The following is a 26915-nucleotide window of genomic DNA, read 5'->3' on the forward strand; positions in this document are numbered from 1 at the left end:
CTCACACACCTTATTCTGTTTTTTGCTTTCCTTCTCTAAGAATTTTTTTTTTTTTTTTTTTTTTTGAACAGAGTTACCCTCTGTTGCCCAGGCTGGAGTGCAGTAATGTGATCTCAGCTCACTGCAACCTCCACCTCCTGGGTTCAAGTGATTCTCCTGCCTCAGCCTCCCAAGTAGTCCCCGGGATTACATGCACCTGCCACCATCCCCAGCTAACTTTTTTGTTTGTTTTTGTATTTTTAGTAGAGACTGAGTTTCACCAGTCTCTACTTGGCTAGGCTAGTTTTGAACTCCTGACCTCAAGTGATCCGCCCGCCTCAGCCTCACAAAGTGCTAGGATTACAAGTGGGAGCCACAACGCCCGGCCTAAGCATTCTTTCTAAGATGCATTCACGTTGGGGTGTAAACCTCTAGGTTGTTACTTCCATTCACTGTGTGTCCTTGCATCTTCCACATCCTTCGCTTTTCCATTATCTCCACGTAGAATGCCTATGTTGTCTCTGGTTCCCAACACCCTGAATAACTCCAACAATACCCTTTACGATTCACTTGCAAATGGGTGTGAGAGGTTCCCTGGCTTATATATACCTAGGAATGGAATTTCTGGATCTCAGATATGACAGGCAGAATAATGACCCCAACGATATCCACATTGTAATCCCCAGAAACTGCAAATGTGTGACCTTGGGTGGCAAAAGGGACTTTGCAGATGGAATTAGATTAAAATTTCTGAGATTGAGAGATTATCGTGGACTATCTAAGTGGGCCCAGTATAATCACAAGGCTCCTTATAAGAAAAAAGAGGAGGCAGAAGACCCAGAGTTGGAGAGAGACTAAAAGATGCTCTATTGCTGTCTTTGAAGATAGAGGAAGGGGCCAGGAGTCAAGGAAAGTGGGCAGCATGTAGAACATGTGAAACAGAAAGGAAGCAGATTTGCCCCTAGAGCCTCCAAGAGTCTCCATGTCAGACTTTTGACCTCCAGGACTAGAAAATAATACATTTGTGTTGCTTTAAACCATTAAGTTCCTGGGGATTTGTTACAGTAGCCACAGGAAGACTACACATAAACTACGCCCAGACTGACTTTGACGTAATGGGCACTGGGTCAGTATCAGAACAGCTGTCCAGGCCCACATTTCTGATAGCTGCCCATGAAGTCCTCACATCTCCACAGCCCTGGCATCACTTGGCCCAACTAATCTTTCTGATTTCTTTTAGTCCGATGTGTATAAAGCATAAACAAGGCTTAAATAAAGAGTCAGAATTCCTTCCAATCAGGTAGGGTGGTTGAGGTGGGATGCAGGGTGGCCTTAGGGCTCTGGCTGCTGTGGTTGGATGGTCTGGTCTTCGGGAGAGGATGCACAAATCATTAGGAAACCCAAGATGACGCTCCGAAGGGGCTGCATGGAGAGTAAGTGGAGACAAAACCAGTGATCCTCGTGAGGACATAGGACTGTGTGGGCTCCATGGAAGAGAGAGCCCCAGACGGTGGCAGGCAGTGTGGGGTCATGGTCGTAGTCAGGCCTGGGTGTCAGTCACAGTTCCGCAGCTGCCGTGTGACCCTAAGCATGCTCCTAACCTCTCTGATCCTCGGCGTCCTCCTCCCTATGACAGGGATAATAATACTGCCTGCCTCATAGGACTGCCGTGTGGCTTACGTGAGATCATGCATGTAAAGCCCTTAATACAGTGAATGGTATAGAGTTGGCACCCAATAAATAATCATCATAATGATACTATTCTTATCAGCACAATGATTATAATAATAATTACAGTTTCTTACATTCCTCAACTCGGAAGACAGAAAATTTGATTTTTTTCTTGTAATATACAGGATGCATTGCTGACCTTGCTCTTCTATCTGAAGAATAAAGTACCACAATCAGTTTTCACATATTTACATGAAAAGGCCTTTATATATTATTTTCAAGGAAATCTTCCCCTCCTTAACCACTCCCTTTGTCTATACCCCCATCCCTAAAAAATAGGGGTTTCCTTTTAGGGCTTTTCACAGCATAATGCAGTTGAATACAACTTATTTTACTGACATCTCTCCTCCAAGCTCTCTCCCTCAGCACTTTCCGAGACTAAATAATGCACGAAGGGAGAGAATAACAGGGGTTGCATAAACGATAGAAAACAGCACAGTAAGGATTCTGTGTTGTGAAGAGATGAAAGCCCCTGGTTGGAAGGCCAGTAACAAAGCAAAGGAGAAATGCAAAGGCATTGACGAGGGAGACAGGAAAAGTATTTTTCACGATAAGATTTATGGAGAGTTAAAAAGGAGATGACTCAGGAGACAGTCAAAGAGTCTTCATTAGACAGAACTCTAGAGCAGGTACACCAGGGGACCTGGGCTTTCGAAGGGCTGGGGTTCTGAAGAAGTTAACAAACACCAGTTCTACTTCCTGGGCCTCTGAAGCCTACTTTGACTTGCCCAGGTGGGGGCGGATTCTTCCTCCTTGGGGTCCTATGCTTCCCTCTTCCTACCTCTATTAGAGAATGTATCTCATTCAACAGTAACAGTAGATTCCTATGTCTGTTTTCTTCACTGTACTGGAGCTCCAGGCAAAAATGCATCTTAGATACTTTTCCAGTTATCTTCATGATGGATTAAAATAATAATCGTTGGTCATTTACTCTGTCCCTGTGCTAAGTGCTCCATGTGCATTAGATGAAATACACCTCAAGACAACCCCAGATACCCATTTTACAGCTGTAGAAACTGAGGCAGGAGGAGGTTGAGACTTGCTTGCAGACATGCAAATGGTGAAGAATGTAGGTGAGTTTGGCACCGAGGGGTTCTAACTCCCAAATAGGGCTGCTGAGGTTCTTTTATTCCCCAAACCAAGCACAGTGCTGAGCACAAAGAAAGGACTAAGCAAGAGTTTGATTTGTGAAGAAATTATTCTGCCTGGAACTCAGCTAGCTAGCCAGGTGGTACTTGGAGCTGGGATTTCTGTTGCTCAGGCCGGGCTGCATTTGGTGCATTGCAGGAAGGGGATGATGACATCATCTCCAATTGCCAAAAGATACTGGCTTGTTCTGAGCAGAGAGCCTAGAACTCTTGGTCCATCAGTCTGGCTTTGTCCTGTCTATTGTAGACAGTCTAATCACCCCCAACAAATGTTGCTAAGAAAAGGAAAACAAAAGCTATATATTTCCTCTTACAGAGTTTTTTAAAATGACTAAATATACCTCTGGAATACACTTTATACATTTATGCTAAAGGCTTCCACACCAATCTGGTTCCTAAGTTCCCAAAATTGAGCTCCATTTTGAGTTGCCTTTGGCCCTGCTCTCTCTGGGATTGCTAAATAGAGAGTTCCAGCATGGACCCAACGTCCTTTGTGGGCTGCAGAGTTGGACAACACTGGGATGAGTAAGGCAGCCAACCCTCAGCCCTGGGAGGCACAGTGAGGGCCAGGGTATTAACCAGAAGCTTAGTAGTCATTTTATCATCAGCATTAAGTCACCCAGATGCAGAGTGATATGATTTGGCTGTGTCCCCACCCAAATCTCATCTTGAATTGTAGTTCCCATAATCCCCACGTGTAATGGGAGGAACCCAGTGGGAGGTAATTTCATTATGAGTGAGTTCTCGCAAGATGTGATGGTTTTATGTAGGGGGTTCCCCCCGTTTTCTTGGCACTTCTCCTTGCTGCCACCATGTGAAGAAGGACGTGTTTGTTTCCCCATCCACCATGATTGTAAATTTCCTGAGAACTCCCAGGAAACTGTGAGTCAGTTGAACCTCTTTCCTTTATAAATCACCCAGTCTCAAGTATGTCTTTATTAGCAGCATGAAAATGGACTAATACAGTAAATTGGTACTGGCAGAGTGGAGTGCTGCTATAAGGATACCCCAAAATGTGGAAGTGACTTTGGAACAGGGTAACAAGCAGAGGTGGGAACAGTTTTGAGGGCTCAGAAGAAGACAGGAAAATGTGGGAAATGTTGCAACTTCCTAGAGACCTGGAGGGCTCAGAAGACAGGAAGATGTGGAAGTTTGAAACTTCCTAGAGACTTGTTGAATGTCTTTGACCAAAATGCTGATAGTGATATGGACAATGAAGCCCAGGTTGAAGTGATCTCAAATGAAGATGAGGAACTTGTTGGAAACTGGAGCGAAGGTGACTCTTGTTATGCTTTAGCAAAGGGTCTGGTGGCATTTTCTCCTGCCCTAGAGATCTGTGGAACTTTGAACTGGAGAGAGATGATTTAGGGTATCTGGCAGAAGAAATCTCCAGGCAGAAAAGTGTTCAAGATGTGACTTGGGTGCTGTTAAAAGTATTCAGTTTTATGTATTCATAAAAACACGGTTTGGAATTGGAACTTAGGTTTAAAAGGGAAGCAGAACTTAAAAGTTCAGAAAATTTTCAGCCTGATGATGCAATAGAAAAGAAAAGCCCATTTTGTGGGGGAGAAATTCAAGCCTGTTGTAGAAATGTGCATAAGTAATGAGGAGCAAAATATTAATCACCAAGACAATGGGGAAAATGTCTCCAGGGCATGTCAGGGGTCTTCATGGCAGCCCCCCTCCCATTAGAGGCCTGGAGGCCTAGGAGGAGAAAATGGCTTTGTGGGCCAGGCCCAAGGCTCCCCTGCTTTGTGCAGCATGGGAACTTAGTGCCCTGTGTCCCAGCCACTACAGCCATAGCTAAAAGAGGCCAAGGTATAACTCACGTTGTGGTTTTGGTGGGTGCAAGCCCCAAGTCTTGGCAGCTTCCATGTAGTGTTGTCATGAATTCAAGAATTGAGTCAAGAATTGAGGTTTGGGGACCTCTGCCTAGATTTCAGAGGATGTATGGAAACACGTGATGTCCAGGCAGAAGTTTGCTGCAGGAACGGAACACTCATGAAGAACCTCTGCTAAGGCAGTGCAGAAGGGAAGTATGGGGTTGGAGCCCCCACACAGAGTCCCCACTGGGATACTGCCTAGTGGAGCTGTGAGAAGAGGGTCACCATCCTGCAGACCCCAAAATTGTAGCTCTACTGACAGCTTGCACCATGCACCTGGAAAAGCCACAGACACTCAATGCTAGACATGAAAGCAGCCAGGAGGGGGATTGTACCCTGCAAAGTCACAGGGGCAGAACTGCCCAAGATCATAGGGGCCCACCTCTTGCATCATCATGCCCTGGATGTGAGACATGAAATCAAAGGAGGTTATTTTTGAATTTTAAGGTTTAATGACTGCCCTATTGCATTGTAGACTTGCATGGGGCCTGTAGCCCCTTTGTTTTGGCCAATTTCTCCCATTTGGAGCAGGTTTATTTATCCAATGCCTGTACCCCCATTGTATCTAGGAAGTACCTAACTTGCTTTAGATTTTACAGGCTTATAGGCCTTGTCTCAGATGAGGCTATGGACTTGGAGTTTTCAGTTAATGCTGGACTGAGTTATGACTTTGGGGGACTGTTAGTAGGGCACAATTGTCTTTTGAAATGTGAGGACATGGGATTTTGGAGAGTAGGGACAGAGTAATATGATTTGGCTGTGTCCTCATCCAAATTTCATCTTGAATTATAGTTCCTATAATCCCTACATGTGGTGGGAGGGACCTGGTGGGAGGTGATGGGATCATGGGGGTGGTTACCCTCATGCTGTTTTCATGATAGTGAATTCTTATGAGATCTGATGGTTCTGTAAGGGACATTTCCCCCTTTTGCTCAGCACTTCTCCTTGATGCTGCCATATGAAAAAGGATATGTTTGCTTCCCCTTCCACCATGATCATAGTTTCCTGAGGCTTCCCAAGCCATGCAGAACTGTGAGTCAATTAAACCTCTCTCCTTTATAAATTACCCAGTCTTAGGTATATCTTTATTAGCAGGATGAGAACAGACTAATACACAGACCAACAAGGAGTATGTGGGGAGCCTTTTCCTGCCTTGGTTTTTTGAAAGAGGAAAACAATAAGATCAGAACAGATCATGGCTGAAATTGGCAGGGGGGAAGCATGGCACAGTCATTAGAAAAAAACCTGGACTTTGGAGACCATTTTAGGAAATCTTGGAATACTAGCATTGTTTGGGGCCACTTCCTTGGGTCGTATTTAAGTAATATTTGCAGCAGCAAATAGATGTCATGCTCAAATTTAATCATTTATGGAATATTTTATAAAGTAACAGTTTATAAATGCATAGGTGAAGTATAGGGAAACCACAAGGGGTGGCACTGCCCCCAGGGGCTAGTGATGGCAGGGACAGTTATCTGCCCTGGCCTGAAGGGTTAAGAGGAGAGGACGGAGCCCTTTCTGAACTGGAGACAGTGAGGCATGTGTGCAGAAAGCCACCTGACATGGCTGAGACCTTCCTTTGAGAGATACAGCTGGCCCTCAGTGGCCCACCAGGGAAGAAGCAAGTATAAACACCTGATTCCTTTTATCCCTGCCTTCACTCTGTAATGAGTTTTGTCTGTTGGTCAAAACCAGAGGGTCACAGAGTGCTTTGGCTGGGTTCATTAAGACCAATCTCCAGGGACCAAAGAAAGGTGGTGAAGGGAGGAGCTGGGTAAACAGAAGCCATCCAGCCTGGTTTTTGTTTATCCAGTGCTATACACAAGATGGTGCATTGAAGATGATTAAACATAACACAGTATTTTAAGTCTTAGAGGACCAAATAATGTACTTTAAAACTGGTGCAAATACGATTTTTGAGGGCTCATTTCATGGTAATACTGTGGGGAGCTCTTAAGTCAAACATCTCTTTCAGTCCTCCCAAGAATATAGGAAGACAGGTTATGGTCTCCACGTTCTGTAGTAGAAGAAACAGACTTTAAAGACTTTGTTGACTTGTTCAAGCAAACTACCATATACAGAGTCAGAGCCCTCAAACTGTGAACTGTATCCTTTTGGGGCTTCTCTGGCCCTCATCTTTCAACATAGTCAAGAAAATATCTGTTTGTTTCATGACTGAGCATTCATGAGAGCCAAAAAGAAACAACGATTTATTAAATTCTCTATGTCAGGAAGTTCTTATTGACTGCTCCCATTGTTAATTGAGTGTCTTGAAATCCTTCTGGTGCTTCATAATTAGTGCTCCAGGACAAAATATGCTGCTGCTTTTTTCTCATCCCCCCAAATTTTGCCATTTCAGCACAAAGGGAGCTCGGGTGCCTCAGGAGCCCCGGCCTCCTGCGATTGGCCTGCATACATACAAATATCCATCCTAGGTGGTTTCCAAAAGGGCTCCATTTCTATGGGAATATTTTCCATTGAGCTGTTGTGAACTTTCACTTAGTCATTTAAAAATGATTCAAAAGGAGGGAAATAATGAACTTCCACTTTCCCTTTCACCAGCATATCTCAAAACTAAATTAATTATCAGCCTGTGTGAATAAAGTTTGTGTCCTGATAAATGTATTCCCTCAAGAATGCTCAATTCGCCTATCCCCAGGTCTCCAGCTCACACACTGCAGTCCAGTTTCAAATCCTGCTGTCTCACCCTGAATCTCCAGTCTTTAAGCCCTCTCCCTGACCCACTTCTTGGAGGGTGATGTGATAGATCACGTAAGCTGTGTGTGAATGTCTCATCATTCTCCACCCACCGCAGCAATTTTGCCCCCCTCTGCTCTCCTCCTGGGGGCAAGAGTCTTTTCTTGCTAAGCCAGTCTTCCCCCAATGGTCCATGCAAGGAGCCTGCTCTATCATTTGGTTCTTTCTTCTCCATCTTCTTCAGGTGTTCTCCTTCCTTCTTTAGGTCAAAAAAGAAATTCATGAAAAACACCATAAAATTAAAAAAAAATTCCATTTTCTACCTTTCTTGCAAGTGCTTTTATTTTTTTATGCATCTCTCCACATGGGATGCTCACATTTAGCCTTTGCTGCAACATTGCCTTCCTTTTTGAATGTTTTACCCAATTTTCTCCATTAAGATAAGCCCTTCAAGAGCTACTAATGGCTTCCTAATGACCACTCACAGTGTATGCTTCTCAATCTCTTTAGCTTCCAACACTGTTGACTTTCTTCCTTTCCTACCCCAGCCTTGAAATAGGTATCACGGATGGCAAAACATTCAGTCCCACCTCTTACCTTGTTGTCTGAATGCTGTTCCTTGCCATTGGACCACTCTGGAACAGGAAGTATAGCATTCTGTTTAAGGGCATGGTATATGAAGCCATATTTCCCTGGATTAGCTTCTAGCTTCAGCAGTTATTAGCTAATAAGTGTATGATCTTAGGCAATTTATTAGAAAAAATTAATCTCACTTTACCCAACTATAAAATGGAGATGATAATGCTTTGTAGGAAGGTAAATGAATTAATTCATATAAACCAATTACACAAGCTCTGTAAAATAATAATTTATCCTTATTTTATAAATAATAATTCTTATCTTATAAATGATAAAATATTATTTATGCCAATAATACCTACAAGTTGACATTTTCCAATATTCTGCTTGTAGAACTGTATTAGGTTCCTGTTGCTGTATTAAAAAATTACGCCAAACGGCCGGGCGCGGTGGCTCAAGCCTGTAATCCCAGCACTTTGGGAGGCCGAGACAGGCGGATCACGAGGTCAGGAGATCGAGACCATCCTGGCTAACACGGTGAAACCCCGTCTCTACTAAAACAATACAAAAAACTAGCCGGGCGAGGTGGCGGGCGCCTGTAGTCCCAGCTACTCGGGAGGCTGAGGCAGGAGAATGGCGTGAACCCGGGAGGCGGAGCTTGCAGTGAGCTGAGATCCGGCCACCGCACTCCAGCCCGGGCGACAGAGCAAGACTCCGTCTCAAAAAAAAAAAAAAAAAAAAAAAAAAAAAATTACCCCAAACTTAGTGATTTAAAATACCACAAATTTATTATCACACAATTCTGGAGCTCAGAAGTCCTAAAAAATCTAAAGTGTCAGCAGAGCCATAGCAGAGAATCGGCTTTTTTGCCTTTTTCTTGTATCCCTTGGCTTAGGGACTCTTCCTCCATGTTCAAAGCTGAATTTCCATGGTTTCAACTATCAATTCTATGCGGAAGATTTTTCCTGATTTTCAGGCCAGTCTCATAACCCCAAAGGAATCCATTCTTATCCTCCCAACTGTTTGCCATTGAAAGTAATGGCAAAAACTGCAATTACTTTTGCACCAACTTAGTAGTTGCAGGCTATCTCCTTATGGCTGCACTCCATACAAATACAAGTAAATTCATCACAATCCTATAACTAATTCTGTTCCTTGTCTTGATGAACTTCCTTCTACAAATGGCCCTAATGTTCCCTCCTTTTTCCAATATTTATTGAAGAATGAAGAGTCTTTCTGTCGACTTTCAGTGAGAATAAGTAAATAAAACAGCTTTGATGGACACCCCCATGAACCTGAGTGAAAGGGATACTCCTTTAAATCAGCTGTTTCCTTTGCTAAGCATGGCGGCCCTGAGAATATGCCTCCCAGAGCCTCCCCCACAGGGAACATGACTGACACATGACCCCAGAGGCTGCTGCACTCTGAAGTCCATGACAGCATTTGGGCTGAGGCTATGCTTTTTATTATCTTTCCTCACTGAAGGCTTCAGCAAGGGAGGGATACTAAGGCAGATCTGTTTCTGGGAATCTTGGAAGTCGTTCAATAGCTGATCTTGGCTCCAGGCTTCCCTGTTGTCTTGCAGGACCTTCCTTAGACTACAAGGACATCCTACCATGGGTGGGAAGCTGGACTGAGCAGCCCACCAGACCTTCCATCTCAGACAGTTGTATAAATTCAAAAGTCCCAGCAGGTTTCTAAACCTGGCAGGTCACCTGAATCACATGGGAGGCCATTAAACACCCCCCAAATGTTCTAAATTTGGATTTCAAGGGAAGGGCTTGAAAGGAAGAACAAGGAACCTGGATTAAACTCTAAAACTTTCTTTCCCTTGCAATTGAATTAGCCAGTGTAATTTGAAAACCACACTGCTTTGCTGAACAAAATTCCCGGAACCACTCCAGATTTGAAACATCATTCACCTGTGTCTTCACATTGGCAATCTGTTGTGCTATCAGAAGTTGAATTGCTTGTTTTAATGTGTTTAAGACAATGTACCTCCAAATCTGGCAGGACTGAGTTTAAATTCTGGCTCTGCTACTTATTGTCTGAGTGATCTTGAATAAGATATTCAACTTCTCAGAACCTCAGATTTCTTAGCTGTAAAATAAGGATGGTAATGACACCTTTTTCCTAAATTTATTGAAATTATCACGTGGGGTAATGATGTTAACACTCATTTTCAACTTGCTACGTGCCAGTCACTATTTCAGCTCATCTATTAGCTCATTTGTTTGTAACAACTGTCTGAAGTAGGTTCCACTATGATTCCCACTTTATAGATGAAAAGATGGAGGCATCAAGAGGTTACATAACTTGCTAAGGCTTGCACAACTAAACAGGATAGAGCTGATATTTAAACCTAGGCAATTCAGTCAAAATGTACTTTTCAGGATAGTATGCTTTATACACACATACTATGCTATGTGTGTATAAAGCACTTTACCCAGAGCTTGGAACACACTATGTGCTCCATAACTATTAGCTAATGTTATAATCACTGCTTTTACCCAGGGACTTACAGTGCAATTGTCACAGCTCTCCAGCATCTGCAATATTCCTACTTAACTTCTTGCAAAGCCAGAACACCTGTGTCTTCATGCCCTCTCCTTTTTGTGCCCAGCCCCTGTCTCAGTGATGAGCAGGACAGCACGCATGGATCATTAACTTACTGAGACTGGGAACGTCAAATTCAAGACCTGTTGAATAAGGTCAGTAAGTAATAGTAGTTGCTGTATTTCTCATAAGTGTTGAAAAGGAATCCTTTCAGAAATAAAATATGAACTCTTTAATCCTAATGTATTTTGACTTCTTCAGGATGCACAGGTGTCCGGGGAACTGTAGTATCAGTATCTCTGAGACCTTAGGAGAACTTCTTTTGAATCTAAAGGAGGGGGAGTTGAAAGGCATCTCTATTATAGCAAAAAGAAATTAGAGGGCTGATTCATCCTATTCTGCAGGGAAAGCAGAGCTCTGCTCAGAGATCTTGAAGTAAGTAAAACGTGGTAGTTACTTTTGGAGGAAGATAAAGTACCATCGAACATAGAATCTGATGGTTTCAGTGAAGGTAATAAATGGTGCTTTGATGACAACTATATTCATTAGATATATTTGTGGTTTTCCTCCTCCTTTCTCTTACAGATAAATTCTCACTCAGGCCTACAGAGATAAGCGTGTGGTTTTAGAGGTCGTCAAATCTGGGTTTAAGATCACTTTTGCTACTTTTCATATGTGAGATCTTGGGCAGGACCCTCACCCTCTCTGAACCTTGGCCTCCTTCTTTCTGAAATGTTGGTAATAGATATGGTTTGGATATTTGTCCCCACCCAAATTTCATGTTGAATTGCAATCCCCAGCATTGGAGGTGGGGCCTGGTGGGAGGTGAATGGATCACAGGGGCAGATTTCTCCTGAATGGCTTACTACCATCTTCTTGGTACTGTCCTCATGATAGTGAGTGAGTTCTCATGAGATCTGGTCATTTAAAAGCACATAGCACCTCCCACTTTGCCCTGTCTTGCTTCTGCTCTAGCCATGTGAAGTGCCTGCTTCCCTTTCACTTTCCACCATGACTGGAAGCTTCCCGAAGCCTCCCCACAAGCAGAGCAGACATTGGCATCATGCTTCCTGTAAAGCTTGTAGAACCATGAGCCAATTAAACCTCTCTTCTTTATAAACTACCCAGTCTCAGACACTTCTATATAGCAATGTAAGAATGAATACAGTAATATAGTAATACTCTTACCCTTATTGTAGAGATGTTGTGGGACAAAGTAAGACAATGTGTAAATGCAATCTGTGCCTGCAAGTTCAGCCAGGCACTCTGTAGAGACTAATACTGGACCTAGGATGCTGTGAATTTTCATACTGGTACGTCTGAGCCTGAGTAACACTTGGCAACCAGAGTGAGCCCCAGAACTGGCTTATGTTGAGGTCAATGACAAACCTTTGACATTTGATGCAATCAAAACCAAGCTGCTTTGTTTAAAATGCTTATCAAATACCTACCATGCAAACTGTGAATGTAAAAGTCATTGTCACAAAAGCCCTTTTTCAGAATCTCTAGCTTGCCGATTCTCTCAGATTTCTTATTGCCCTCTGGGTCAAAAACACTGCAATATTTCAGTCGTTTACCACAACAAGCGTTTATTTCTGGCGTACACACCCGAGTGTTATCTGGAATGTGGCTGCTCTAAGCTGGGCCTCTGCTGGGCTTAACTCTAAACTATGGGTTGGGCTAAGGTCTGCTCCCTGTGTCTCTTATTTTTCTAGGGATAGCAGAAATAAAAGAGGCAAGCCCAACCACACAAACACATCTCAAGCCTTTGCTTGAACTACATCCAATAGTACCTGCTGGTCAAACTAAGTTACAAGGATAACCCAACTGTAAGACCACGGCAAGGTGATGAATGTTTACAAATACTGCAAATGGGCGAAGAATTAAGATCATATCTCATTCTATCACACCTGGAACTCCAAATTTCCCAGTGCTTTTAAATTTGTATGAGTTAGGTACTTTCAAGTCATGTAGAACAGACTCACCTGGTTTGGGTGAATTAAGTCTATGGAAAGGGGACAGAGAACATGTAAGGAGACACTTATCCCATCTATTCCATCTTATCTTGATGGAATTAGAATTTGGGGATTCACTCCTCAGGGACAAAAAGCATTCAGGCAGGAAAGTGCCTGACACAAAATGGCTACTCAGGAAATGTTTATGGAGAGGACACTGAATTAGTGAGGAGCAGCTGTAGCACTGGTCACCTTGCCATTTTCCCAGAAATAGCCTCCGTTGCTCCCTCCTCTGTGGTCATCAATATACTCATGATTCAACTTCCCTGTCTTCTTTGGTCCTTCCAATTACTGCTGTATCCCTTCAACTCCCCAAAAAGATAGGATTCTGTTGCATTAATTAGCTACCTTTCTGTCTACTGGGCAGAGATCATATGACATGCCTTGGTGGCATGAATCAGCCAATTTGTGTTTTGTTTTATTTGTCTGTTTGTTTTTGAGACTTTGAGAAGGAGACTTGATCTGTCTCCCAGGCTGGAGTACAGTGTCACGATCTTGGCTCGCTGCAACCTCCACTTTCTAGGTTTAAGCAATTCCCCTGCCTCAGCCTCCTCAGTAGCTGGTATTACAGGCACCTACCACCACACCCAGCTAATTTTGGTATTTTTAGTAGAGACGGAGTTTCACTATGTTGACCATGCTGGTCTCAAACTCCTGACCTCAGTCAATCTGCCCGCCTCTGCCTCCCAAAATGGTAGGATTACAAGCATGAGCCACCATGCCAGGCCATGAATCAGCCAGTTTTAAAAGGCTTCTTTTTAAGCTGCTGGTCAATCATGAAGATTGTAAGGACCATGCAAGGAATTCCCTATGGCTGCAATCTTCAGCAGGGGTCTGTGGGTTTTACTATTGCTTAGAGACTCAAGGGTTTTGTGTTCGCTTGCCCCATCTCTTGCTTTGTGATTCTGCCTCTTGGGATTTGGAAAGATAACCTCGATCCAGCACAGAGAGGTCTTTCTCCCTTTGAAGTGTTCATCATGATCTGATGAGTCAACACTGCCTTGTCTCATTGTTTCCTACACTAGCTGGCTGGAACACTACCCTCCCAGCAGAGCACTCCCTGCCAGAGCATGATACTGCCACTGCCAATTGAAGTACAGCTATGTTTTTACATCTTGTAGCAAAAACCTTCCTCAATCATTGAAGACTGATGAGGAAAAAAGGCAGCTAGGCCAAAACCAAAGCAATATAACCCAGGGGCGTGTGTGTACATGCATATGTGGTGTATGTGTGCATATATGCATGTAGTGTATGTGTGAACACACATATGTGTGTGGTATATATGTATGCATGCACACACATGTGTTCTTTTTAATATAAAGAAATGCCTTTAGAGAATGAAATGCATTGGGGGCATCTGAGGTGAGGAGAGTTGAGGGAATGTTTTTTGTTTTTTTTCTTGGCAAATCAATGAAAGGTGGAAGGATAAGTATGGTGACCCCTAGTGTGAAGTAGAGATATTGGAGGCTGGAGTTATAGAGGCAGAGCTTGAAGAATGTGGAAGCTTCTAGCAGAGCTGAAAATGTCCATAAAGAGACTAAGTAATCAGCCAGGCATGGTGGCTCATGCTTGTAATCCCAGCACTTCGGAAGACTGAGGCGGGCACATCACCTGAGGTCAGGAGTTCGAGACCTGCCTGACCAACATGGTGAAACCCCGTCTCCACAAAAACACAAAAATTAGCCAGGCATGTTGGTGGATGCCTGTAATCCCAGCTACTCTGGAGGCCGAGACAGGAGAATTGCTTGAACCTGGGAGGCGGAGGTTGCAGTGAGCCAAGATTGTACAACTGCACTCCAGCCTGGGAGACAGAGTGAAACTCCATCTTTAAAAAAAAAAAAAAGAAAAAGAAAGAAAGAAAAGAGCGAGTAATGAAGGGTAGATTCAGGAGTGAGACTGGCTGCTCTCTCAGGAGACTGCTGTGTCTCACAAGATAGGAGGTATTCTGCTGATGAAAGCCAAAGACAGAGAGGACATCAGGTCGGAACGTTCCATGTGAGACTCTGCACTCCTTGAAGCCTCCATTGTCTGATTTCTTTTTATATCTCCCGTGCCAAAGACCTAAGTGAGCCCTATGGACATTAGATAAATAAATTAACTTATTAAAGAATGAAAGAGTGAACTACTAAATTAATTTGAAATTGAAATATAGGGTAAGGCCTGCACTTACACAGAGAAAATCAACTTTCAAAAATGTACAAAGCAGACAAAGGGGAGAGGGAGAGAGAGAATGAAGACTGTATGGGTATCCAACGCTACCTGGAACATGGCACTGTGAGTAGCTGAAAAAGGAAGAAGACCCCAAGGAATGGGGCTGTCTTTGGGGCCTAATTATGTTGACATCACTCACAAGTATAAGTCTGCATTCCTGGGTGTCCTAGACAAGTATATAGTTTGCACTTCATATTACCTTTCGTGTTAGTAATCACTGATTTTGAATCTTAGCTGACTGTGGAGGTTCTGTTCTGCCTTTGACATGGCAGTGTGAGTTGGAGAGGGATAGGGAGATGAAGAAGCCACGTGTCCCAAGAATATCAGGATCCTATAAACTTATTCTGGGTGAGGCAATGGCAAGGGTGACCAGCAAAGTGGTGCCTGAAGGCTGGGAATCCAGTCATGTCAATTTTTTTTGTTTGTACAATTTTTTTTGTTTGTTTCTCTCTGGCACTTTCTCTAGGCCCAGAGCCTAGATGAGGCTGTGTGGACCAGTGATGCAGTGGAGGCTTTAATTTTCTCTATTAGTGCAGAGGATGAAGAAATCTCAGCAGTCATGCTGTACTCAAGGTGCAGGATATTGCCTGCTTCTGTTCTCAATGCTGACTCTTCTAGATTAACCCACCAATCCAGAAGTGACTTGTTTTCATCCCATCCTGGCCAGTGACTCTTTAACCAAGCAATGTGATTTACATTTAGATGTTAGTTTTATCCCTTTGTTTCTTAATGAAGCTGCCCTCGTTAAAATCCCTGGGATCTAATTATAGAAATTCTCTCCAGTCCCGGCTCTCTTCAACAACTGCTTAGCAAATTTCTCATAAGTCCCCCCACTTTTTTTTTTTTTTTACCGACTCTCCTCAATAGCTATTTCTTGTCTCCAAGGTTTTTTGAAGCCCAGAGTCTTTTCTTGTCAGCCAATTCTCTTATTTCAGCCCTTCAGTGAAATATCTATATACTGGATCACATCATGATTTTTTTTTTCTCTGCAACCTCCCCCTTCCCCCTGAAACAACTTACCCTTATCTGTGTTCCAACCCCAATCTCTAGTGACTAGAAGTCAGAGAGCCAACTGCCAATCATTCTAGAATTCAGCATTCTCAAAGTTCACCTTTGGAATGGATAGCCTCTTGTTCTGTAGAAAAACAAGGATCCTAGAAAAAACATCCAAACTACATTTCAAGGAGGATGACATCATCTTTATATTTCCCTTGGAATGACTCAGGAGTGAGGAAACAGGAATACATTACTGTGGTTCCCACTCATCTTGGCCTACCAAACTGTCCCATCTTTCTAGGTACAGCCATCTTGTGAGTGGGTTCACCTGGGTCCCTCGTGGACTTACGTTCAGGATTTCACATCACTTGGATGGCAGTCTAGCCAAGGAAGCCAAAAGTTTCCATATCTTTCTTGCCATTTGTGTGGGTTTTTTGGTTTGGGTTTTTCTTTGGGACAGAGTCTCACTTTATCACCCAGGCTGGAGTGCAGTGGCACAATCATGGCTCACTGCTGCCTTGAACTCCTGGGCTCAAGTGATTCTCCCACCTCAGCCTCCGGAGTAGCTAGAATTACAGGTGCATGCCACCAGGACCAGCTATTTATTTATTTGTTGTGGACATGGGGTCTTGCTCTGTTGCCTAGGCTGATCTTGAACTCCTGGCCTTAAGTGATCCATCTTGGCCTCCAAAGTACTGGGATTACAGGTGTGAGCCACTGTGCCCCATGGCATATCTTTTTAAAATGAAGACTTTCTTATCAGATTTCAGCACCAAGGCTCATACATGTATTGACTCAAGAATTAAAGGGCTTTAGTTTCATGTGCTGGCACTATTCAATGGCTCTGGTTTGAGAACAATTTTGAAACCATACTGGTCTCATTGGAAAAGAGGGCAGTAGTGGTGCCTACCAGAGATAGGGCATGAGGAAGTGGTGGTAGCATCTCTGCCGTGCACCTGCCATCCTTGATTTGATAAAGACTAGAAGCACACCTGATCACAACACCTTGCACAATGGCCTTCTCCGAAGCAACAGTGACAACTTAGATGACCTAGAAAACTATTTCAAACTAATAGCAGCACATCTACCAAGAGTTCATTATTAATGACACATTCAACTGAAAAATTGATCACATACTCTTGTTAGGTATTACATGGGTCACATTTGCAATAATTTTGGTTTTTACTGCTGAAAGACAAATTTAAGGTAAAAATGAAATAGTTTAAAAGTACATATTTTAATATGTCTTCCTCTTAACATTTCTCTAGTAAGGGGGAAGATGTAGAATTTTGATATAAATTGGCCAGCCTTATGTTGATTTATCTTTAACGCAGATTTCAACTCCTTCACTTCATATGCCATGAACTGCAAGGCCCTTGTTCAGTCTGGCTTTTCATCTCTTTCCTGCCCAAGTCCAATTTAGCTCTTATGAAACAACCAGACTACTGCAATCCCTCATCTCACGGCAACCTCCAGGACATAATTTATAAAACTTTCCCTCAACATGTGGGTGGCCAAATAAGTGATCAAAGGGCAAGTCATGATCTGAGGGCACGGTAATCTCAAGCAACTGCTGATGTGAACATTGCGCGTGGCACAGTGAAACTCAAAGGACTGCTGATTTTGGCAATAAAAACGATTGTGTCTATAAACTGAGAGAATTATAGAAGTTTGAGCACAGCTGATCTTAGCCTTGAACATGGTTGAGGAAGAGGGAAGGAGAAATTTAAAACTTTAGTTCTGCCAATTTAACAAAACCACTTTATATCATTATCTAGGATGCAAGTGATATATACAAATTTACCAGAACCTTTTCCATTAATCAAAAAGAAGGTAGTGTATGAGCTGGAGGGTCAATCATGTCAAAAATTTCAGAAAAGGATGAGGAAACCATTTCTAGCAGATTGTGTTCCACTGAAAGGAGCATTGAGGAAGTAGAAGAATATTTCATAGAGGTGAAATGGCACTGATTAACCTCATTAAGGACATGACTTCCTCATGCTTTAATAGGAAGTGGTAAACTTCAGAATGAGACCAGTACTATGTCAAAGTATGTCCTAGCCCAGCCTCTGTTGCGAGCTAGCTGGGCAAGCATGGCCTTATCTGTTTCAGTATCCTTATTTGTGAAATGAAGAGCTTGGCCTGAAACCAGCAGTTCTCAAACTTTCCTGGGCATCAGAATCACCAAGGATGTTTGTAAATGTTTTAAAAGTCAATTTTCAAGACTCCATCAAATGGGGATTTTGATATATACAATCAAAGTTAAATATATGTATATATAAAAAACATATTTAAGTTAGAGTTTCATGTCAGTGAGACTTTGTGCTCTGTGTGGAGAGAGACTGGTTAACAACCAGTCAAGGGGCAGGGTGGGGATATAATTCAGAACTTTAGAGATAATCGAACATTCTAGAATTCTGCAGTGTTCTGGAACAATACCCCAAGGTCAAAAAGCTTTAACTAAATGTTTGTATGATCAATAAATTGTTCTGTTTTAAAATTAGCCTATAAATACATTTTTTTAAAGCAAATGCTTAATTTCAGTACTACATGAAAAGAGGGTTATATATATATATATATATAAAAGTTACTCTATGGTTCTTGGCATCAAGCAGATTAAAGTCTACTTTGAAATAAAGACAATAATAAGTAGTTGACCCCATAAAAATTAAGCAATAATGGGAAGAAGTTCAGAGGAACAGAAAATCAATTCATGCTGAGAAGATAATCAAATTATTGGTAAAAATGAAGGTGCTGATTAGGCATGTCCTTGGCTACAGAAGGACTCAGGCTTGCAGGTTTAATGACCTTTAGCTGAGACCACCCCATGTGTCCATCTGCCTCAGGATACTCTAAGTCTCTTGGCTGAAGCAAAGTCTTCCTTAAACAGGGCTTCCATTGGGCCATGCCAACTATTTTTGTTTGTTTGTTTACTCGAGACTTACCAGGCCCTATCTTCTGATTCCACATTGGATCTTAGGTAGGTTAATTCAGTTAATATATTAATAACTGTCTGTACTCTTTCTGCTCTTGATATCTGCTTCCGTCTGTTAACAGTTTTTGACTATTCTTTGTGGGTTAATTTCACGTTTTATCTCCCAAAGGTAGCCCAAGTTCCCTCCTTTCCAGTTGTCTTGGGCTGTCCCACCATAGAGCATTGGTGCTGCCTATACTGCTGTTCTTGATTTCAGAGAATATTCTACATCTTACAAATACGTGAGCTCATTAAACTACTGATTTAAGTTGTTGCAGGTTTTGAGTTACCACTGGCTTTTGACTCAGTTGAAAAAAACAAAGAATGGTCCAGGGTGAGAGAGGTGTGTCAGTTGACCCCATGAGGACTGTAGGAACTGATCTTAGACTTCCTCACCAGCCTCTTTGCCAAGCCCAAATTCATCATCATTGTGAAGTAGCGTTGGGCAATGTTTGAAGAAGTTTTCTGTAAGAATCTGTTTTGGATTAATAGCAAATAATTGCAGCTGAGTCAACATTAAAGACATGTTATATCAGACTGTGTCTTGTAGTTCAGAGGATGCTGCTTGTCAGATGGGACTTAGCTGAGCACTTCTTACACCTCTGGGGAAGCGTCTATAGCATTGTACCAAAAAACACAGAAAACAGGCCACTGAAACAAACACCAGCAGACATAGCGCTGGCAGGATCTAACAAGCAGGTTTTCCTGAAATGTCATTTTGACAGGGTTATAGTCAGTTGGAATCCCTTAAGCACAGTGCTCACCTGGCGCTTGGTTCTTTAGTGCACAGAGAGGGGGCTGCAGAGGATTAATATGGAAGAAGGACGCACTCCCCCTCCGTTGTTACCCCTCCCTGCAAGATCCTAAAGTCCTGATTCTTTCCCCATCATTATATCCCTTTTCAGGAACGGAAATGTCTTCTGCAGAGCCAGCCCATTCCCTCTGGTGCTGGTCTCAGGGGAAGTACAGCATCTGGCTCCCACCCTCCATCTAATTACCCATCTGTTTGTGGGGAGGGGAGGGATGTTCTATTCCCCTTCTCTTCCCAAACATTTTAATGTGCTGATGCATGAAGACGACAGCAGCTGCACCTCAGAACCCATCCTTTGTGCATCATGCTCACTGGCTTAGCTTTTCTGTTCAGTTCTTGGATGGAGCTCTTTATTGCTAGAGACCCACATCTCTAACTCCTCCTCATCATGACTTAGTACATCTTGACCCTTGCATTAGACTGCCCCACATTCCATGTTGCTCACTGATTCAGCATCATCAAGCCTCAGCAGGGTGCCTGAGACCCCCCGCCACCTTTAGGAAGGGGCAGGGATTTCCCTGCTCTGCTCTTCTAGGGCTTCTATCAGCACCAGCAAAGACACCATGGAGAGCGTAGCCTTTCATCCTAATCTCCCAAACTTTACTCAACTAATGGTCCCTTTGGTTATTTCTCTCTCACTCTGGAAGCCATGTTTAGAAAGAGCTGATATACTGAACAAATTGCCCTTAATAAATATTCATTCATTTTCCCTCTTTTTAAAAATTAATCAAGTTCTCTGTAAGGAAGAAAAACTTATTAGTCTTTAACAAATGAAGCAACCAATCTACACTGATATCTACATTGATAGTGTTCAAGCCCTAAACACTTCTTAGCTGGCTCAGATTATCTGGTTAAGGGGAACTTTGTCAGTTTAGTTCAGTTTTGTGAAATACTGACGCATCTCAGACAACTGTTAATACCTGAGTAACATGGTTAAGAGAATAACTTTGGACATAGAGACACATGGGTTTCATTTGGCCACATGCTAGTTACATGACCTTGGGCAAGTTTCTGAACTTGATGCAGCTCCATTTCTTCATGGGTAAAATTGGGATAATTATACTATTGATCCTGTAGAATTATCCTGAAGATAGAATGTGTAATGTTTACGAAGCACTTAGTACAAAGAGGCATAAAGCAAGAAGTGAGTAAATGTTAGCTGCTGCTATCTTTATTCCTGTCATTTTAATCACCACTATCAATTATCATCACAACCCAAGTGGCTCAGGGATGGAGGGACCCCAACTAGGATGCTGTCTCCATTCTAGGGGAAACATTTATTCAACTCAACTGTGGCCAGAACTCATAGTGAATCCCACTATAGCCATCCTCCGTTTTGCAATAGCAAATTTTGCTGGGCACATGGTCACTCAGCTAAAGACTACTTTCTCCAGCCACCTTGCATCTAGGTGTGGCCATGGAACAGGGTGATGGCCAATAAGACACTAGTGGGTGTGATGTTTGCACATTAATCCATGCCTTTGAGACTTAGGAAATCTATTTTCCCTTCCTATTTTTCCCTTCTTCAGCTGAAACACAGACATGGTGGTGAATCAATCTTCAGTTAAGCTGAAAAGGGTAACATGGAATAGATGGCATAGCAACAGGATGCATCCCCAATACCATCAAGCCACCATTCCAATTCTGGACTGCCAACCTAGACTCTTAAATAAGGGAGAAAAATGTTCTTGTTACTTTAAACTACTGAATCTGATATCGCCTATTATAACACCACGGTGTATCGTAAAAACACACCAAACAACTATTGTCAAAATAGATGCGATACTTCTCCCCACTTATACAACTTCTGAAAGCGCAAAGCCGTTGCATTGCCCCACCCAGCTTGGCATGGTTTACTTCTGATTGGATATAACTAGTTGATAACAGGGATCATGCTGCATCCATTGAGGAGAAAGATTATTCAGCCCCCTCATGAGCTGCTGGGGAATCGATACCTTTTAATTGTGAGAAAGTACATTGTGTTTACATTTTACGCAGTGGCAAGTGGAAGGTCAAATCACAATCCTCACACCCTTTATCAAAACCATGCGTCCCTGTTTGTCAAGTGAGATTCAAAGTGGGATAACTTGGAAAGTTTCCATCTTCCTGTTTTCTCCCTTGTTTGTTTATATGGCTGTGCTTTGCAAGATTAAAAGGCTTACCGGGAAAAAGCATAGCAGAAGGAAGTAAAACCTTCAGGCAGATGAAATAACTCTTCCATTTTAGGAAAAAAGGCAATTAGTCATTTGAGGTTTTCTGGGTGGGACAGTGAGTAGGAGGTCATTATATTCCTTTCCTGTTGTATATTGAAAATCAGCTGAGAAGTAATGAAAATGTAAGGCAAAAAAAAAAAGAGTAAGCCTCCTTCCTCTTCCGACGGCCTCTACCCCATGACTCATCAGCTTCCTGAACTGGAACAACACTGAGCTTTATGACCATGGAAATGTCAGCTCTGAGAACAGTACATGCTTCTTTGTGTGAAGATCTTAGGCAGCTGTGCAAAAGCCAGCCCAGGATCCAGCATGGTCCTGCTTTATCTCTCTGTCTGGCTAGTCTCCATGTTCATTAGAAATGTCTGATTTCTTGACAAGCACTCTTTGGATTTGCTGTGGAGTCAGGTCATACATTGAAATCAGCAAAAACATTAATGATAGCAACAACAAAAACAACCTTGTTTAAGTTTTACACCTTATAAGGGGGCAATATTAGCCTTGTAATAAAAATGAGGCAACTGCAACTTGGAAATATTAGGAAATTTATTTAGGATATCTTAGAAAATCACAATGAGAGTAATGATGATGACAATGATGGTAGCAATGGTGATGATGATTATTATGGTAATAATAATTACGATAGTGATGGTGATGATGATGATGGTGAGGGTAATGATGATGGTGATGGTGGTGATGAAGATGATAGTGATGGTGATGGTGATGGTGGTGATGGCAATGATGATGGTGATGATGATGATGATAGTAGTGATGGTGAAGGTGGTGATGGTAATGATGGTGGTGATGATGATGGTAGTGATGGTGATGCTGCTGGTGGTGATGGTGATGATGATGATAGTAGTGATGGTGATGGTGGTGATGGTAATGACAGTGGTAATGATGATGGTAGTGATGGTGATTATTATGGTAATGATAATTATGATAGTGATGGTGATGATGATGGTGATGGTGATGATGGTAATGGTAGTGATGATGATGATAGTGATGGTGATGGTGATGATGGTGGTGGTGGTAATGGTGATGTTGGTGGTGGTGATAGTGGTGATGATGATGATAGTGATGGTGATGGTGGTGATGGTAATGAGGATGGTGGTGATGATGATGATAGTGATGGTGATGGTGGTGATGGTAATGAGGATGGTGGTGATGATGGTGGTGATGGTGATGCTGATGGTGGTGATGACGGTGATGATAGTGATGGTGATGATGGTGGTGATGATGATGGGTGATGGTGATGATGATGGTAATGGGTGGTAATGATGATAATGCCTTACTCTGGGCTAGGTATCGTGCTAAACATTTTACTAACAAGCAAATGTGTAAAATCACAGTGCTCAGTATTGTGATAGACCCTAATACGTTTTCACTAATTGTTGGCTTCAGGGCTAGGACTAGAGTGAGGTGAATGAGGTACTGTCTTTGGGTCAAAATTTAAAGGGATACCAAAAAACTCAGTAATCAAAGTAAATAACATTTAATGCAATATTTTATAAAAATAAAAATTAATGCAAAAATCCATGGTAAACAAATGTCAACATTTTAAATAAAGGTCCTGTACATGCATAATACATTCTGTTCACCTCCCCCTAATGCCACCCAGATGTCTCAGCTAATGGCAATCTTATTTTATACTTGATAAAACCAGTTTGAGCCCAAGTTTTTTTTATCCCCATTTTATAGATGAAAATACTGGGCCCAAGAGATTTTTCCACAGTCACATAGCTAATATGTGGAAAAGCTGGGATTTGAGCTCAGATATATCTAACATAGAAGTTCAGCAGTCTATCTAGCTTCTAAGGTAAGTTTCTGTCACAACATTAAATATTCACTATCATTTTCTGGGCTATTTTTAAATGGTAGCGAGTCAAAGAGATTAACTACCAGTTGCAGTTCTTATCAGGCTAACAGTGTCAGCTAAGGTGAATCTGATACTAGTAGAACTCTAAGTATGTGCATTTATTAAGTATGCACTCGTATAAATAATATATCTAACCTACTTAGAAACTCTGTATAGAAGACATCAGTGTTGTATTTCACAAATAGAGAAAGAGAATCTCAGAGTTGAGCACTCACAGTCATGGTCAGTTCATGGCAGAGTTGGTGAACAGCTCAAATTTTGTAGGTTGACATAATCCTGTCCTTTCTATGGCTTCAAAGACATCCACGTTTGTCTCCTGAGCCTGGAACTTTTTATATTTCGCCATACAGACCTTCCTAAGATACTCACTTTGCTTGTATCATTTTCCCTAGAATAACTATTTTCTAAGACACATTAATGCATTGATTTTAATAACATCTTGTGTCTTATGTAATTTTAAAAATCAGCATATATTAACTGAGGACATTTTGACAAAAGAGAAAGAAAGAACATAGCAAAAAAGCATTTCCAACTTCCATAAATAAGCAGGAATATCACTTTGGTGAAGTGCTTTTCTATTTTGTTTTGTTTTGTCCTGTTTTTGTAGAGTGACATGTAACTTTTTTTCTGGACAACCTGTCTTCTTGGTAATGATAAAGTATGATGATAAAACAAATGAGATCTCAGGACTAGACTTTTCTGTCCAGGAAATACTCTTGACTTCATCTGTCCTTACCTCTGCTTGGACCTTGTTCCATCCAATATCTCATGCCACTCTCAGCCTTCCAATCTAGATCCTTCTCTTGGGTCATTCTCCTCTACTACGAATTAGCAGACATTGGCCTTGTCCTCTGACAAGTAGTTATCAGCACTTATTCATAATTGGATTTAATGTGTTCCATATACTTAGAATAACATATACATATAAACAAAACTTCAATATAGTCTTAGGGATTTCACAGGCTCCCCTAAATCTCATTCATGTACCTCTTAAGCCTAACTTAAGAAACCCAGCCACGTAATTTCCCCCTTGATCCCTTTTTTTTTTTTTTTTTTTTTTTTTTTTTGCAGATACTGCCCCTTCTCATTTTTAACTTTCACCAACACTTTTCCTGATAAAGAAGTTTTCACTCTCTGTGCTATAATTTTCGTTATGCACATGAATATTTATCTTAATCAAGTTTCACAGTTAACTCCTCACTCTATCCTCCCAAGAATATCCCTTCAGACACCAAAACGCATATTCTTCCAGGTTCCATCAGCAGAAACTTTCCCGCATTTGATACTTGAAGTGCATCACTATGGTGAAAGCATCCCTCTTCTTGTTTTTCATTATGTTACATTCTTTTGACTTGCCTTCTTATCTAACCGTGTATCTTGTAACTTCCATTTAGCCCCCTTTTCTCTTTCAACTTCCTTATTGTAGATACTTTCTAATGTTACTAGCATTTAAGGTTTTTTTTCCCTCTCCTTTGTCAGTCCCAAAGCTCCTACGGCTCAACTCTTGTTGCACATAACCACAGGGAGGTGACCTGAAGAAATTTTACCAAAATGTTGTATGATAAACTCCAAATAATAGGATTTAAGAGAATACCACTTGTTCTTACCTGTTCAATTCTGTTAACAGGGAAGAAATATCACATAGCCACATAGCACATGTTTATGTATACAGATATGTCCTTACATCAAAATAAATTCTTGATGGTACCAAGATACGTGTTCAAGGAAACCGTAAAACACTGGAAAAAAAATCAATCAGAAGTGATTATTTTCTAATCTATGGTCAGGCACAGTTTAAGCATGTCACCAAAAGTTAAAATACGCTGAAAATTGATATCATTGGCTACATAAAATTTTAATGCTTCTGTACAATAAAAACTGTATAAGTATGAAAGCAAATGACATGTTTAAAAACACAATTTGCACTATATATTCCAAAGGGCAAGGACCCCTTTCCAGCAGCTGTCGTCCAGCACATATTTAACGTTTCCGTATATCTATCTCCTCGTCAATAAGATGAGGCTAATGACACTGCCTCTGCGGTCCTTCAAGAAGCAGATGGGATAAAAGAGTGTGCACCAGTAGCTCTAAACCAGGAACAATTTCACCCCCTGAGGGCATTTGGCAGTGTCTAATGACATTTTTGGTGGTCACAGCCGGGGGATGCTACTGGCATCTTGTGGGTAGAATTCAGAGACGCTGTTAAACATCTTGCAATGCTTAAGACATCCATACGGAACAAAAAAATATCCTGCCCAAAATGTCAGTAATGTTGTGACTGAGAAACCCTGGTCTATACAGGGTGGAGGATGTTGCAGAGCGTTTGGTACCTGGTAAGTGCTCAGTACATGTCAGTCATTTTTACATCTGTTGGGCAATTCTATGTAAATGCCTTGTCCCTAGGAACATCCATAAGTTTAGCTTTTTTTTTTTTGTTTTGAGACAGAGTTTTGCTCTTGTTACCCAGACTGTAGTGCCAAGGTATGACCTCAGCTCGCTGCAACCTCCACCTCCCCAGGTTCAAGCAATTGTCTTGCCTCAGCCTCACGAGTAGCTGGGATTAGAGGCGCCCGCCACCACGCCTGGCTAATTTTTTGTATTTTTAGTAGAGACAGGGTTTCACCATGTTGGCCAGGCTGGTCTTGCTCCTGACCTCTGGTGATCCACTCGCCTTGGGCTCCCAAAGTGCTGGGATTACAGGTGTGAGCCATGTTACCCAACCCCGAGTTTATCTCTTAAGGACAGAACGTTACTTGAGGGACAGCTTACTCATTCTATGCCTATTTGCTTTTCTCTTTTTCCTCAGCACTTTTCACTCTCAGCTTCCCCTTTCAAACCTCAACTGATTTTACTACCATCCAGATGTATCACTTCTCTCCTGAAAAACACATAGAACTTCCTTTGTGAATTCTTACTGCTCTACTTAACTACTTTTAATCTGTTTATGTGAGAATATTGTCATGATCTTCTAGTAGACCATAAGTCCCTTGAAGAAAAAGATGACTTTATATTTATTCTAAGAAAACCCTGTGGTGACCACATAGCGTAGAAATCTGCACAGAGGGGGCAAGTAACTTACGTTTGCTTAGCAATTCCATCTTCTTAAGTCATTCTTTCAATTGAGAATGCATTTCTAGCCTTCTGTTGGAGCCACTTAGCACAAGAGTGTTGCATTGGTGTGAATTCCTCCAACCTGTTTAAATGAGTTTATTGTGCATTCAAGTGAGGGTTATTCAGCATGTTCAA

General features: G+C 41.9%; 1 protein-coding gene and 1 long non-coding RNA gene across 3 annotated transcripts in view; one reads left to right on the top strand and one right to left on the bottom strand.

The window, feature by feature from the left end:
• The window catches only part of LOC140711758 (uncharacterized), a 41834-nt gene extending 25844 nt beyond the window's left edge, over window positions 1–15990 (bottom strand). Inside the window, exon 1 of the long non-coding RNA XR_012093050.1 lies at window positions 15820–15990. This is a non-coding gene — a long non-coding RNA (uncharacterized lncRNA). The remainder of the gene's footprint in view (window positions 1–15819) is intronic.
• Window positions 1–26915, top strand: part of CDH13 (cadherin 13) — a 1174890-nt gene that overhangs the window by 357228 nt on the left and 790747 nt on the right. The window lies entirely within an intron of this gene.

The sequence above is a fragment of the Chlorocebus sabaeus genome, chromosome 5, assembly GCF_047675955.1.
Source record: "Chlorocebus sabaeus isolate Y175 chromosome 5, mChlSab1.0.hap1, whole genome shotgun sequence".
NCBI classification, from domain to species: Eukaryota; Metazoa; Chordata; class Mammalia; order Primates; family Cercopithecidae; genus Chlorocebus; species Chlorocebus sabaeus.